Source organism: Cnephaeus nilssonii, assembly GCF_951640355.1.
Source record: "Cnephaeus nilssonii genome assembly, chromosome: 13".
Taxonomy (NCBI): Eukaryota; Metazoa; Chordata; class Mammalia; order Chiroptera; family Vespertilionidae; genus Cnephaeus; species Cnephaeus nilssonii.
Genome location: NC_137084.1, coordinates 35015713 through 35029736, shown reverse-complemented (window position 1 = coordinate 35029736; position 14024 = coordinate 35015713). Strand labels below are relative to the sequence as shown.

The following is a 14024-nucleotide window of genomic DNA, read 5'->3' as shown; positions in this document are numbered from 1 at the left end:
TAGAAATTACTATTATTGTTTTAAAAAAATCTCTGCCTTTTACTCTATTGGCTCTCTGGATCAACTCTTAGGATTTCTACATGCCTTTCCAGATTTCCTATGATAATCCAATACTCAACGTATTGAAAACTAAATTTATAATTTCACTCTTCCTCTCCCCACCCACTCCCTAAATTTATTCTTTTTTCTGACTTTCAGTCTTAGTACACAGTGGCAACACCCTTCCACTCTGAGAATCTGAGTCAGTTTCACTTCCTGCTTCTACCCCCCTCACTCAAATTTGTAATTCCTGTGTGTTTCCTCCAACCCTCCTCCTTTCCACTCCCAGCGAGTGGGACCTCTTCATCCAACCTGAGAGCGGCCTCATTAGGTCCCACCTCCCTCTTTTCTTTCCTGATCACTCTGTGTGTCTGGTGGGTGAACTCCAGCTCGCTCAGGAATCTTCTCTCTCTCTCTCTCTCTCTCTCTCTCTCTCTCTCTCTCTCTCTCTCTCTCTCTCAACTAACTAACTAAAGTGGGAGCACCTGTAGGCAGGAAACGTGACATGTACTCTATTTCCCTAGCACCCAACATGAATGAATGAACAAATGAATGATCGATAGCCTTTTCTCCTTGGCTCATGGATAGGATCAGGTCCTACACAGGGAGCTGGGATAGTGGTTTCCAAATGCTTTATTTTCCCTTTAATAGTTCAGCAGAGCTTAAACCATGTCCTCACCTACCTCTTCCCCTATGCCCCTTAACGCCACTACCACCCCGTGTTTGAGCTGGGCAAGCAGTTTGTTTGCCCTGCCTGGAGGATTACAGCCATGATGCAACACACCTGGATCCCGGAAGTCCCACCATCCATTTATGGGCTTCCTCAGCCCGCCTGAGGGGTGATGCGCAGCCGCGTTCCGCAGGCCCAGGCCTGCCTCCCAAGAGCAGGTCCCGAGACGCCCAGGCATGTCTTCCTCTCAGGGGCAGAAAGAATTCCCATGCAGCTCCCAGCAGCCGTGAGGGGAGGCTTTCCAGAAACTTGCCCTTGAAGATGCTCTGATAAAGAAAACAGAACATGTTCTTTGGCAGGTTGTAATCATGGTTGGGCAGGATGGCGTAGGACTGGAGTCTCCCAATGTCTAGACAACTGTGATCTAGGCACAGTTTTGAAATATTTTAATTACAAGCCACTTTATAGTGTGAGGTGACCCACTTGAAGTTACCAAGGGCTTATCGGCAAGTTTGCTCACTTCTTTTGCAGCAGCTGCAAGTGGAGTCTGAACTGTAATGCACTGGCGAGAACGGGCTCCCTGGCCTGGAAGGCCAGTGTGAGATGCCAGAAGGGACTCCCTTTTCTCCTGTTATCTGTGAGGCCTTAAAGCCCCTGTGCTGGGGACTACCCATATGTAAATACACTGGGGCCGGTCTTCTGGAGCGGGTGGTCCACATCTGGATTTGAGGCTCTCCTGTACAGCTGTCTTCTGTGGGTTGGGTACCAGATGTGTATGCCATCCCCAGGAGAGGGATCAAGGTGCTACGATGAAATGGAGTTGCCCATGGCTTTGTGACATCTGAAGTTGTTTCTTCGACCTGAGCCCGGCTGTTTCATTGGTGAAAGACGAGAAAACCCCCGCCTTTATGCAACTTGGATTCCCTCCCTTCTCCCTCAAAACCTATGCTTCAAAGCAAATAGTTTAACAAACAAGCTTGCATATAGGGGTGGGCAAAAGTGGCCCTACAGGTGTGAGTACACAAGACAGAGTTTATTTTTGTATTATTTATTTATTAGTTATTGCATTATTTATTTATATTGTTTGTCTTCTTCTTATTATTATTGTTATTATTTAGTATCCTTACTTGAGTTATCTTTTAGGTAATGATGGCTGGTAATTTAACCTACTTTTGCCCACCCCTATATATTAGGTAATATCTTCCCTCTACTTTTAACAAGTCCATAGGTACTTCACTGCCCATCTGCATTGCTGAGCAGACACAGACAACCTGTGTTCACACTACATTGATATAATGCCAGGTAAAATGAAGTAAGGGTGGTGGTTAATAGCTTGGGGCCCAGAGTTGGACAGATCTGGGTGTGAAATTTAGCTCTGCCTCTTACCAGATGACAGTCTTTGGACAGTGAGACCTTAAGTTCAGTGTCTTCCTCAGAAAGAGGGAGATAAAAGTCACTATCTTATAAGTTAGTTTCTGCCTCATTTAATAAGGTAATATGTGTGAGACCACAGGACAGTGCATCTTTTAAATAGTGGCTGTGATATTGCAGTACCTCTGGGTGCATCCTGATTTGGGGTAAAGTAGGAGTCGATTGAATTCATTTATTCATTTGGCAGCACCCCTCCTGTGGTCAGGGGCCGCTCTGGTTCCTGGGGATACAGCATGGATAAGGGAGGCACGGCCCCTCCTCAGTGGAACTCACATTCTAGAGGGAAAGACTCACGTGAACTAGTTAACAAATGAAACAGAGATTTAGGGTCTCAACAAGCACTGTGTAGAAAATGAACAGGGGGTTATGATAGAGTAAACGGGGTGGAGCCAGGAAAGTATCTCAGTAATGTTTGAGCTGAGAAGCGAATGGTGAGAAGGAGTTGAGTGCAAAGATCTGGAGGGTAGTACGTCTCAGGCAGCAGGAACAGCAAGGCAATCATCAGACTTTGGGAGATATTGAAAATGGCCTCTGGGCTCCCATGAACACCTTCCTGGACTCCACCCTTAAGGATAGAGGTTACAAGGAAGGGTCAAGCAGGATGATCTAAGCCAATAGTTGGGAAAAAGTCTAAAATATTTACTGTCTGACCCTTCACAGAAAAAGCATGCCAGCCCCTGATCTAAAGTCCCTTCCAGGTCAGACAGCGTGTGTACCCGTGAGCTCCGGCACAGAGCTGGTGCAGGGCACAGCAGCCTGGCAGTCTCCTGCGGCTCAGGCTCCAGTTGGGCTCCCCCACCATGACTAAGGATATCCTCAAAAAAGGAGTGTATCTTCCCCAAGGAATGCCCACCACAGCCTTTGAACTGGTGGGATCACACCATCCACATCCCTGGATGGACTGGACCGTGAGCTATTTGAGGTCAACATGCTGATTCCACTCCCGGGACTCCTTCTCAGGAAGAAGGAAGGGAGGAAAAGAGGCACCGAACATTGCTACCATTTACCGAATGCTCACCACAGGCTCTTTTATGAACAATTCTGCAGTTTATTGATACCATCTCCATAGCAACCCTAGGGGAACGGGAGGTCTCTAACTTGAGTGTACTAGGCTGCTGTGTTCAAAGGCACACAGCTGGCAAATGGCCTTCAGACTTCAGAACCCCGCCTGTCACTTCACCAGCGTCTGTGCAGCTCCTCAGTGGTGTTCTGTTGAGGGCTGGTGTGTCTTTACCTGTTTGCATGCCTGGATTAAGCAGTTTAGAGCCCTAAGCCATATTTATTCAGCATCTCCCATATGGGGCTAGAGACCCTCTAAAAGTAGAAGATGAAAGAGGCCAGCGTATTCTTACAGTGAATTCTTAGCATGCATTCTTACCCGCCACCTCCTCCGTAGGGAATACTCCGGGCTCTTGGCAGGGTGGACCAGATAAGGCTGTGGAGCGGCAGCTGTGTCCTTGTGCTCCGTGGGCCCTCAGCCCAGCCCTGGGCTGGCTGCAGAAACAGCTGCTGGGCTCAGGTAAATAGTCTCTCCTTTGCTGACCTCAGAGCAATAGGAGTAGGTGAACGTGGAAGGAATGCTGGCCTTTTCCCAGATCTGCTACTAGGCCCATCGTGGCCTTTCTGTAAAGGCCAGCCCGGGACGAGGTCAGCCTTGCCTGTGGCCATGAGTGGTTATGGGGTGAGTTGACACCGGGAGAGGAGTCACAGTACCCCATGAGGGAGAGAAGAGGGGCCAGAAAGGCCCTATCAGTTGGGAGAAGGGTGGCACAGAGGGCAACGTAGAAGAAAGAGCTGGATGCCAGAGTCACAAGGACCAGGAGCGACTCCTCCTCTGCCCTTGATGAGCTGTGTGGTCTTAGGCAAGTGTAACGTGGCAGATCCGAGTTTGTGCTTTGGCGCTAGATGTCTGGGTCCGCATGCCATTTCCTTCTTCCTAACTGTGACATTAGCTTGGGACTCTACTTAACCCTTCTGTGCCTTGTTCCCTAATCTTGGGATGCTGTGAGGGTTGAATGAGTCGTTACCTGTGAAACGCTTAGATCAGTGCTTGACGCAGAGTAAGGGCTCAGCCACTGCCAGCTCTGTCAAGTCATGCCACCTCTGAGTCTCAGCTTCTCAACTGTAACTGGGAAAGGCCAGGCCACCTTCACAGTGGACATGAGTGAGTGTCCTTCAGGCCTCTGCTGCAGGGCTGGCATTTGTGAGACACTCCGCAGATGCTTCTCCTGGCCTCAGTCATGGCACCTGTTGAGTGGAAATGTTTGTCATCGGGTAGGTTGATGACTGCTGGTGGCAACCCTGGCTGGATTCTCTGTTTGGGAAAGTGTAGGTGCATGGATGCTGCCTTTATCCTTGGATTAAGTTACCCATGATGTTGGCCCTTTCCAGAAGTCACTAAGTCCTGGCCAGGAAGGGGCATCTTGGCATGGCTGTAGTTTTCCTACTAGATCCTGTCAATACCTGCTGCTCTCCCAGCCACCACACCAGGTTGGTCCCCAAAGGTGCTGGCCCCCCCAGGGCTTGCCAAGTACTCTTGCCTCTTTTTTCTGATGATCCCTGAGTACTTACCTGCGCCAGGTTAGTTTTTGGGATGCAAAGGCAAGCCAGATAAGCCTTTACTTTTGAGGAGGTCATAGCAAGAAGGAAAGACAGACTTGAAAAATAATTTAAATTCACTGATATATGGATCAATGGAGGGCTGTGTGGGTTCCCAGTCTACCATCTCCCTCTCCATGATTACCTGCCGTGGCCTCTATGGCACAGTGGTTAAAAGCATGGTCTCTGGAGCCGGGCACCTGGGTTTGAATCCAGCTCCATCTCTTAATAGTTAGAGCTGTGAAAATGGCACAATGGGTACGGGTTGTTGTGGATCAAGGACTGAGTGCTGGCTATGTGGGAAACCCTCCCTGACTGAACTCTCAGCTTATAAAAGCGAACGCTTGCTAAGTGACCAAAAAGAAAAAGAGGAAGTGATAAAAATGAACTTGTGTATCTGTTTCTGGATGCTGGATTGTTTGTGTATCTTAGCTCTACTTTTCCCCCACAAATGGATTATAACTAGCCCCAGGGGTCTTAGCTTTGAATATATCTGGACTCAGCCCATCTCAAAGTCTCTTTCCCTTGTTCCTCCTAAAGGAACGTGAGGTTCCTCCACACTCCTTTTTGGGGTCTTCGGAGGACATGTGACTTCTGCTCTCCCAAAGGGAGGGAAGGAGGCTGGCTGGTGGGCCGAGCCCCGCTACAACCCTCTGGACTAGACCGAGATGCCACCACCAGAGCCCAGAGAGCAGGAGCTCACAGGGTCGACTGGAAGAAAGAGCACTGGTAGGGAGGAAAACTAACGCTTTAAGAAACAAAATATATGTGAATTTCACATCAAATGGTATGTTTAAGATATGTGCATTCATTGTATGTACATTTTACCTTTAAAAATAACTTGAACAAATATTAAACTCTAGTTAATGATATGCATCCTGAAATATTTGGGAAGAAATGTACTAATTCTTCAATTTAGTTGAAATGTACCAAATATTTAGATAAATTGAGGAAGGGGTAGAGGGATGGGTGGATGAACAGATAGATAATGTGATAAAGCAAGAAGAGTAAAATCTAGTTATAGAATCTAGGTGGCGGGTATTTGGGTGGTCACTAAAATTCTTTCAACTTTTCAGTCTAGTATTTGAAAAGTTTTATAATAAAATATTGGGGGACCCTAACTGGTTTGGCTTAGTGGATAGAGCATCTGCCTACAGACTGAAGGGTCCCAGGTTTGATTCTGGTCAAGGGCATGTACCTTGATTGTGGGCACATCCCCAGTAGGGAGTGTTCAGGAGGCAGCTGATCGATGTTTCTCTTTCATCGATGTTTCTAACTCTCTATCCCGTTTCCTCTCCCTTCCTCTCTGTAAAAAAATCAATAAAATATATATTTTAAAAAGATTCAATATTAAAAAAATAATAAAATAAATAAAATGTTGGGGGAAATATTGTAAAGGTACTAGATTGAAAACAAAATAAAAAGCCCACGATGAAAAAATATGCAAGTAGCTGCTAGAAATATTTATAAACATTTAAAATGTTGTTGTAGCTGGGTGTTAATAGGAAGAAATATAAAACTAAGCCTGTAGAATTGTTACAATAGATTTCTTTCTTGTATTTGAATATATATATAATTATCAGGACAGGAGAGGGATGACATGTCTTAATCAGGGTGGCAGCATGGAGGAAGTAATGCTGATTGGATTCTGGATCCATTCTGGAAGTAGAGTTAACAGGATTTATTGGTGTATTGGTCCTGAAGTAAAGGGAAAAGAATCAAGGTTGATTCCAGAAAGTGGATGTGCATTTACTGAGATAGCAATGACTGGGAGAGGAGCAGGGTTTGGGGTGGGGTGGGGGGACGTGCAGTGGGGTTGGGTGATCAAAGTTTGTGGATCTCTTACATGTGAGGGCTTGCTAGAGCTGCTAGGAATGACAGTGAGCCATCGGTTATGAGTCTGGGAGTTTGGGGGCTGGGGATAATCAGCCTGCAGATGACCTTCAAAGCCATGGAAGTAAATGATGTAAAGGAAAGGTCAAGAAGGGAAGAGGACCGAGATTGAGCCCAGGCACGCCCAAGTGCAGAGGTCAGGAAGAGGGGGGACCAGCAAAGACATCTGAGTGTCTTTGGTCAATGCAGAGGGAGGAGATTCAAGAGAGTGGATCGCCTGTTTCCAATGCTGGGGAGCTGGTTTCTTCACCTCTATGTCTCTTCTCTCTTCTTGCCACCTTTGTTATTGCTCTGGAAGCAACCGTCCTAAACTAGTTCCATTCTACTCCAAATCCACAGTAGCCAAAGGGAGTGGGGGAGTTCAGACCCTCAGTCTGACATCCTGGCCCTCCACCATCTGGCTCCCTCCCAGAGAGGTTTTGTCCTCCCGCCATGGCTCAGCACCACGCTCACCTCAACTCACCAATCGCCCCATTCCCTCCAAACCATCCCCTCCTTCTCAGCCTGGACCTCAGTCTGCCCTTTCCTCTGTCTCTCCAAATCCCAGCTTTAAATCTCCACTCAGGGGCCATCTCCTGGAGGGGCCCTTTCTTGACCTAAGTCACCAACCTGTTCCTCCAGCGAATCCCTACAGTGGGCACAGGTAGTCCCAAACAGTGCAGCTGTCATTGCCTCTGTTTTCCTTGGTCCCCAAAGGGACAGCTTCCCGAGCTGTGGGAACAGGAGCCTTCTCCTGCATCCTCTACAATCCCCCAACGTGGTCCCACTGTTCCTCAGCATCTCAGTTGAGACGGGAGCATGTTACTACTCTAGCACATACTGTCCCGAGGAATTAATATAGGGTTGTGATCTCAAGCATGGACTCTGGGATCAGACGTTAGGGTCCCTAGTTCTGGGACCGTGGCCAAGTCATTTAACCTTCCCAAACTCCAGGTTTCTCATCTGCCAAATGGTGCGAATCTGCCTAAGTCAGGATTAGTCCAGGGATGAAACGAGATGTGTTTTTTCCAGAGTGCTTAGCACAGTTTTTGTGCATCATAGGCAGGCAGTGGCGGCTCTGACTTTCATTATGAACACTGTGGCTTTATGGACACTGTTACTACTATTGCTCTTCCCAGGAGGGGATGGAGGCCCAGGCACCAGCAAAGGTGGGATGGAGTTGGCACCGTTGATTACACTCTCTGACATCTGAAGTGAAGGGACTTGTGGGTCTCTCCCCTGGTGTGGGGCTGGTCTGGGGGTGGCACCGTAGGTGGGGAGATGCCGTGCGGTGTGAGCAGCACCCAGAGGCAGGAGCAGAGCCCTGAGAGTGTACTTACACACCCCAAACCAGGGGCCTGAGTGTACCTACGGCCGAGGGCAGCATGTTTGCCAGTAAGGCTCTCCATGAAATGCAGAGCCCGTGGTCACTGTGAGAGGCCGGCGGCAGCCAGGCTGGAAGGGAAGGCAGAGAGGATGGAAGCGCCTCCGAGGAGTGTTACTGGAGCGCAGGCAGAGAGAGCAGGATGTCTTTTTCCATGCCCTTCCTGTAACTGTCTGAGGTTAGTGAGTGGTGTCTAATGTTACTCAGGAATAACTGGGTGTGACCGAGAGGCAGGGAGTCAGACGGGGGCAGACATGTCAAATCGGATGAGAACGGCCCTTGAAGTCACCACGAAGAGGCCCTGCCTGGCCACCCCTTTGGCAGAGACTCCTACATGGCTAGATGGCTAAACCTTAGGTGACTGCATCTCTCCTGATCCCCTCTCCACGCCCCCCCCCCACCCTCATTAGCAGTGTCCTGCAGAGTAGGGCTGTGAGGCCAGGCCCCCAGGGCAAGCCCCTCATAATAGCCTGTGGCTGGCCCTTGGATATGAAGGCTCTCGGTCCTGTGATTCTGCCCTGGGCTGTTTTGACTCGTGGTAACCCAGTAACAGCCAGGGCCCTCCTGCCTGGGTTAGATAAGCGGCATGTCCTGAACGCCAGCGAGGCTGGAAACCACACCAGGAAGTGTGGTGGCACGTCCCTGGAACCAGAGCGATGCCGGGAGGTGGCCTGTGGGTCAGCAGGCTGGGAGGGCCACTGCTACCAGGGAGACAGCACTTGCATGACCCTGTGTCTCTTTGGCTCGTCTTGCTGCCCGGGCACGGGAAAAGGCTTGCACTGGCCATGCCCAAACCCACGACTGCCTGCCGTGGCACCTGCCCGAGCGGCTGCCCAGGACTTTCATGGGCTCTAGCTCCATCCGCCTGTAAACTGCCTCCCAGGGAAGCAGAGCAAGCTCAGCCGCAATGCAGACACGGGCCTAGACCTTCGTGCAGAGGCCCCTGCACGCAGCCTGAACCCCAGCTGCATTCTGGAGGCCGCTCTGCACTCGGGGCAGGGAAGGAATAGAAAAGGCCTCACGTCACTGACCACACGCCCGAGGTCAGGCTTTGCTGAGTGGTTTCGAGCACAGGCCTTGGACCCACACTGCCTGGGTTGGTATCCAAACTTGACCACTCACTGGTTCTGTGATCGTGGAGAAGTTTCTGGCACTCTTTGGTCTCTTTATTTTTAACTCAAAAAAGGGGATGAAGTGGGTACCTGGAGCCAGTTGCGTAACTTTCCCATGCCTCCGTTTCCTCATTTACAAAGTGGAGATGATTGCGACATGGCAGAGGCAGTTGGAAAGATGAAATGCATGAAGGGATCAGGACTGTGCCTGGCGAGTAGAAAGTGCTGGGCAGGCACAGTACGTTTAGACACGATACTCGTCCTTCTCCATGAGGTGCAGAGCCTGGGGAAGAAGCTGGTGAACGCAGCCCGCATCTGCCTGCTGCCTCCATGTGCTGGCTTTCTGCACCCCCTCCCTGGAGTGTCCGCACACAGAGCTCCCCAGGAAATCAGAGGCAGAATTCAGAACCGGAAATCAAGTCTCCAGACAGCTAGCTAGCTAACCCCTGGCTTAGCCCCTGGTTCCCCTGTGGCTCCTTCTGGGGACTGAATCCTGTTAGCATTCCTGGTGCAGTCCCAGCACAGCCTCTCACTGGTGGGTTGAGAGATGAGCGTGTGTCACCAAGAATTAGGTAGTGTTTGTGGGGTTCCTCTGGGATGGCACAGGCATCTGTGTGCGCTGGGGCCACCTTGGCCCTGGGCCTTGACTATGGGCCAGTCCCTTCATCCCCTCATCCCCTCTCCCTGCCCCTTGATAATAGGAGGCCGACTGTTCCATGTGGTATTTGTCTCTCCCTGCGAATGTGGAGCCTAAGCACCGCCACGCTTATCTGTACAATGGATTTCCTGCTGGTGTTGGATCGGCCCTCTTCCCCGTTGGGTAATAAATTTGTCGCCTGAGCGCACAGATCTGCTGACGTCTGTGATGCTGGTGGCCTTGGCAGACCCCGCTCCCCCAGCCTGGGTGGGAATCTGCAGGCATAAACCCTGGCTGACATGTCCTGAGCATCCCGGTTAGGCATGGAGAGCCAGAACTGGCTGGGTGGTGAGGATGTGGGAAGGTCATTCATCCATCAACTGTTTATTGAGGCTCCTGTGTGCCCACCCCTGTGCTGGGCTCTGAGCAGACAGAGGACACTCACGCTGACCTGGGAATCAGATGCAGATAATTATACCACGGGCAGCTTACTTCTGGGGTAGCACTAAGGACAGAGCTGGTGGGAGGAACGCACAACCTAATTTGGGGCTGCGAGGTTGAGTTTTAATAAAAAGTTTTCTTTCCTGGCAGTAATCCTCAGCAGGGATAGCCCGGCTGGGCCCGGGAAAGGTGGTCAGCTCTTTGGGGGTTGAAAGTATCACAATCTTTGCATCCATGGTGTTTGAACCAGCCCAACATCCAGAGCACCCCCTGTGGGCACCCCAAGGATGCCCTCTTCTCTCCTGCCCCTCTGCCCAGGTGTGTAGCTGCGGGGGCATTTGGCCTCTCATCAGAATTTCGAGTTCCCATCTACACTAATAAAAGAGTAACATGCTAATTGACTGTACCTTTGCGATGCCCACCAGCCAATCAGGAGTGAGTATGCAAATTAACCCAACAAAGATGGTGGGTTAATTTGCATACACAGCCATCAAGTGCCCGGGGCCATTCCGCACCACCCCAGCTGCTCTGGGCTTCTGGGCAGTGTGGGAAAGCAGAAAGGCGGCTCCGGCCAGAGCGAAGGCGGTGCCGGCGGCCAGGGGAAGGAAGGCCCATTCTTGCACGAATCTTCATGCATCGGGCCTCTAGTGTTAATCATAACAAGTGTGTTCCAAGAGGAACTGGTCTGGCCCCTACCAGCCAGCCCTCTCTCCTGCTTTGGTACATCTGTACCAAATTTCCCCCCTTTAGATAAGTAGGCCCATTGGTATTTACTTTGACTTTAGATTGTGGTATGAGTGGTGTCTCTGCAATTTCAGGCCTGAAGTATATGCTGAGGCCCAGGGTGGTGGGAAAACTGAGCTTTCACGGATGGGATCCAGGTCTAGCAGGGGAGGGCAGGGTCAGAAGCAGTACACCAGCTACTGTGTGCACAAAAAATGCACAGCAGCACCCCAACTGGTGGGAGGGGGTGTCCTGCCTTGTCCTGGGAGCGGTACTGGGTCAGGCATCCTGGATAGAAGGGTGTAGGAGGGCTCCCCTCCTTCTCTTCCTGCCCTTCCTCACTCTAAATCCTCCCGCCCCCTCTCTATCTCTGGCCCTGGAGTGACAGAACTCGGCAAACAGGAAAAGATGCACTAACTGCAAAGAAATGCAGTGAATTCAAACCTAACCCCAAAGCCAACCTGGGGTTTGGAGTCTGGCTTTCAGAAGCCTGTCATGGTCTGGCTATGTCCGAGCTGAGCCCGAGGCACTGGGGGCATGAGATAAGACACGGAGCTGGCCTCGGGGGAGTTGGCTCTGCCAGTCAGCTCCCACCAGAAAGGAAGCCCAGGAAGCTGCACGCCCACTCCGGGCGCCCCTGGAAGGAGTCCTATCTCAGCAGTGACTTCATTTCCCCTGTGGGGTGTCCACAGACCCTAAGCCACACGGATTGTGGTGTGGGAGCTTTGATAGGCTTGTTTATGCTTTCCCTTTGGGACCCTGCAGGCCCGGATGAGTGATAACTGGATGATGGAATATTTGCTAAGGGAAGGGGAATGCGTTTTTATAAGATAAGGTTAGATTCCTGGCAGAAGGGAAGTTTCCGAATGCCTCTGCAGTGTCCAGCTGTGAGGAGTGGGTGCAGCTCTCCTTCCCTCTCACCTTGCTGGGGTATCCTGAGTTATTTAACTCCCCTCTCCCCACAGGTGAACTCTTACCTCAGGAAGTTGCCCCAGGGCTGCCTGGGAGTAGAGCAGGGTGCTGTGTAGGGGTGTCTCTGATTCTCAGAATCAGAATACTGCCCTTTTCTGCTGTTTTTGTTTTTGGTTTTTTAAAACAGTATTGGTGCTCCTGATAAGATTTTGTTTGAATAAAGGGCTTTGTCCCACATAACTAGCTAGGTCACTGTGTCTACCCTTCTCTCCAAAATGGCTGCAGCTTCCTTGGGGAAGTCTTGTTCAATGTCACAGTGTCCATTAAGACCTACCATGGGACTTGCACAGAATCCTCTTTATCGCCTCTGCCCACCGTGACCAGGCCTACAGGACCAAAGCCATGCCCCTATTTCTGTCGTTTAAGACCTTCAGCATCTGGCTCCAGACAACTCTTTTTCCTCCCTTCCCCAAAGTATCTTTCTCTCTATCTAGAACTTCTCTTTCTTTCCCTTTGAATCTTCTTTCTTCTTTTTATTCCTGGCAAACCAGAGTCAGAACAGTGTGGTGGGCTCTGGAGTGAGACCACCTGGGTTTGAATCCTGGCTCTGCCCCTTTCCATCTGTGATGCCATGGGCCAAATACTTAGCTGCTTTGTGCCTCAGTTCTTCTAGCTGTGAAATGGGGATAATAATATTCCTCTTAGATTTGTTGTGAGGATTGAGAGCGAAAACACATAAAGCACTTAAACCAGTGCCTGCACATAGTAAGTGCTGGACAAACAGGCTGTGGTGGTGGAGTGATGATGATGATGATGACGATGATGACGGAAGAGGAGGAGAAAGAGGAGGAGATGGTAGTGGGGGTGATGTGATTTTAAAGACCTTCTCTGTGAAGTCTTTTCCAGCTTACCAAGTAGGATTAGCTTTTCCCCTTCTGGGCTCCACATAGAACTAGTTATTGATTTCTACTAGTGTGTGTCACACTTGATACCATGTGCTTTTTTTCTTATATAATTATTTTGCTAAGATATAATTCACTTGCCATAACAAATAATAATTCAAAGCATACAGGTCAGTGGCTTTAGTATATTCACAAATGTGTTCGATCACCACTACGATCTAATCCCCATAAAAAGAAATCCTATACCCTTCAGCAGCCACTTCCCAATCTCCTCCCCCTCCCCCAATACCTTGCAACCACTAGTCTATTTTCTGTCTCTGTTGATTCGCCTGTTCTGGACATTTCATATAAATGACTCCTACAGTATGTGTCCTTTTGTGTCTGTTCTCCATCCCTCCCCCCCTTAATATAACGTTTCCAAGGCTCATTCATATATCAGCACTTCATTCCTTTTTATAGCTGAATAATGTTCTCTGGTGAGGCTATACCACATTTTGTTCTGCATCAGCGAATGGACACTTGGGTGGTTTTGGCTGTTACGACTAATGCTGCTATGAGCATTCGTGTACAAGTTTTTGTGTGGGCATATGTTTTCATTTCTCTTCAGTATAAACCTAGAAGTAGAGTGCTTGGCTCCTGTGGTAACTCTGTGTCTGACTTTGTGAGGAAAGGCCTAACTGTTCCAAAGCACCCGCACCTTTGTACGTTCCCGCCAGCAGTGCGAGGGCTCCAGTTCCCCCAGCTCCTCGCCAACACTTGTTGTTGTCCGTCTTCTTGGTTACAGCCGTCCCAGCGGGTATAAAGGGTCATCTCAGTGTGGCTTTGATTTGCATTTCCTTGATGATTAATGATGTGGAGCATCTTTTCATGTGCCTATCGGCCATTTATATATCTTCTTAAAGCACGGTCTATTCAGATCGTCTTCCCATTCGTTAACTGGGTCGTTGGTCTTTCTATTGTTGAGCTGTAAAATTCTTTACAATAATGATTCCTTATCAGATATATGATTTGCAGATATTTTTCCCACCTGTGGGTCGTCTTTTTACTTTCTTCATAGTAGCCTTTAAAGCACAAAAGTTTTTCATTTTGATGAAGTCCAATTTATCTCTTTCTTCTTTTGTTGTTTATGGTCCTGGTATCACAGATAAGAAACCATTGCCTAAGCAAGGTCACAAAGATGCACCATAAGCTTTAAAAAGCAATCTTATTTTTAATAACCCTACAAGGAGAGGGTAGCAGACCCATGTCACAGATGAAGAAACTAAGAGGTCCAATGCCAGAGCTGGGACGTAAGCCCAGTGCA

At 49.4% G+C, this 14024-nt stretch overlaps 1 protein-coding gene across 10 annotated transcripts in view; it reads left to right on the top strand.

Annotated features, from left to right (window-relative positions):
• The window catches only part of MICAL2 (microtubule associated monooxygenase, calponin and LIM domain containing 2), a 221487-nt gene that overhangs the window by 80164 nt on the left and 127299 nt on the right, over positions 1-14024 (top strand). The gene's annotated exons all lie outside the window — the stretch shown is intronic.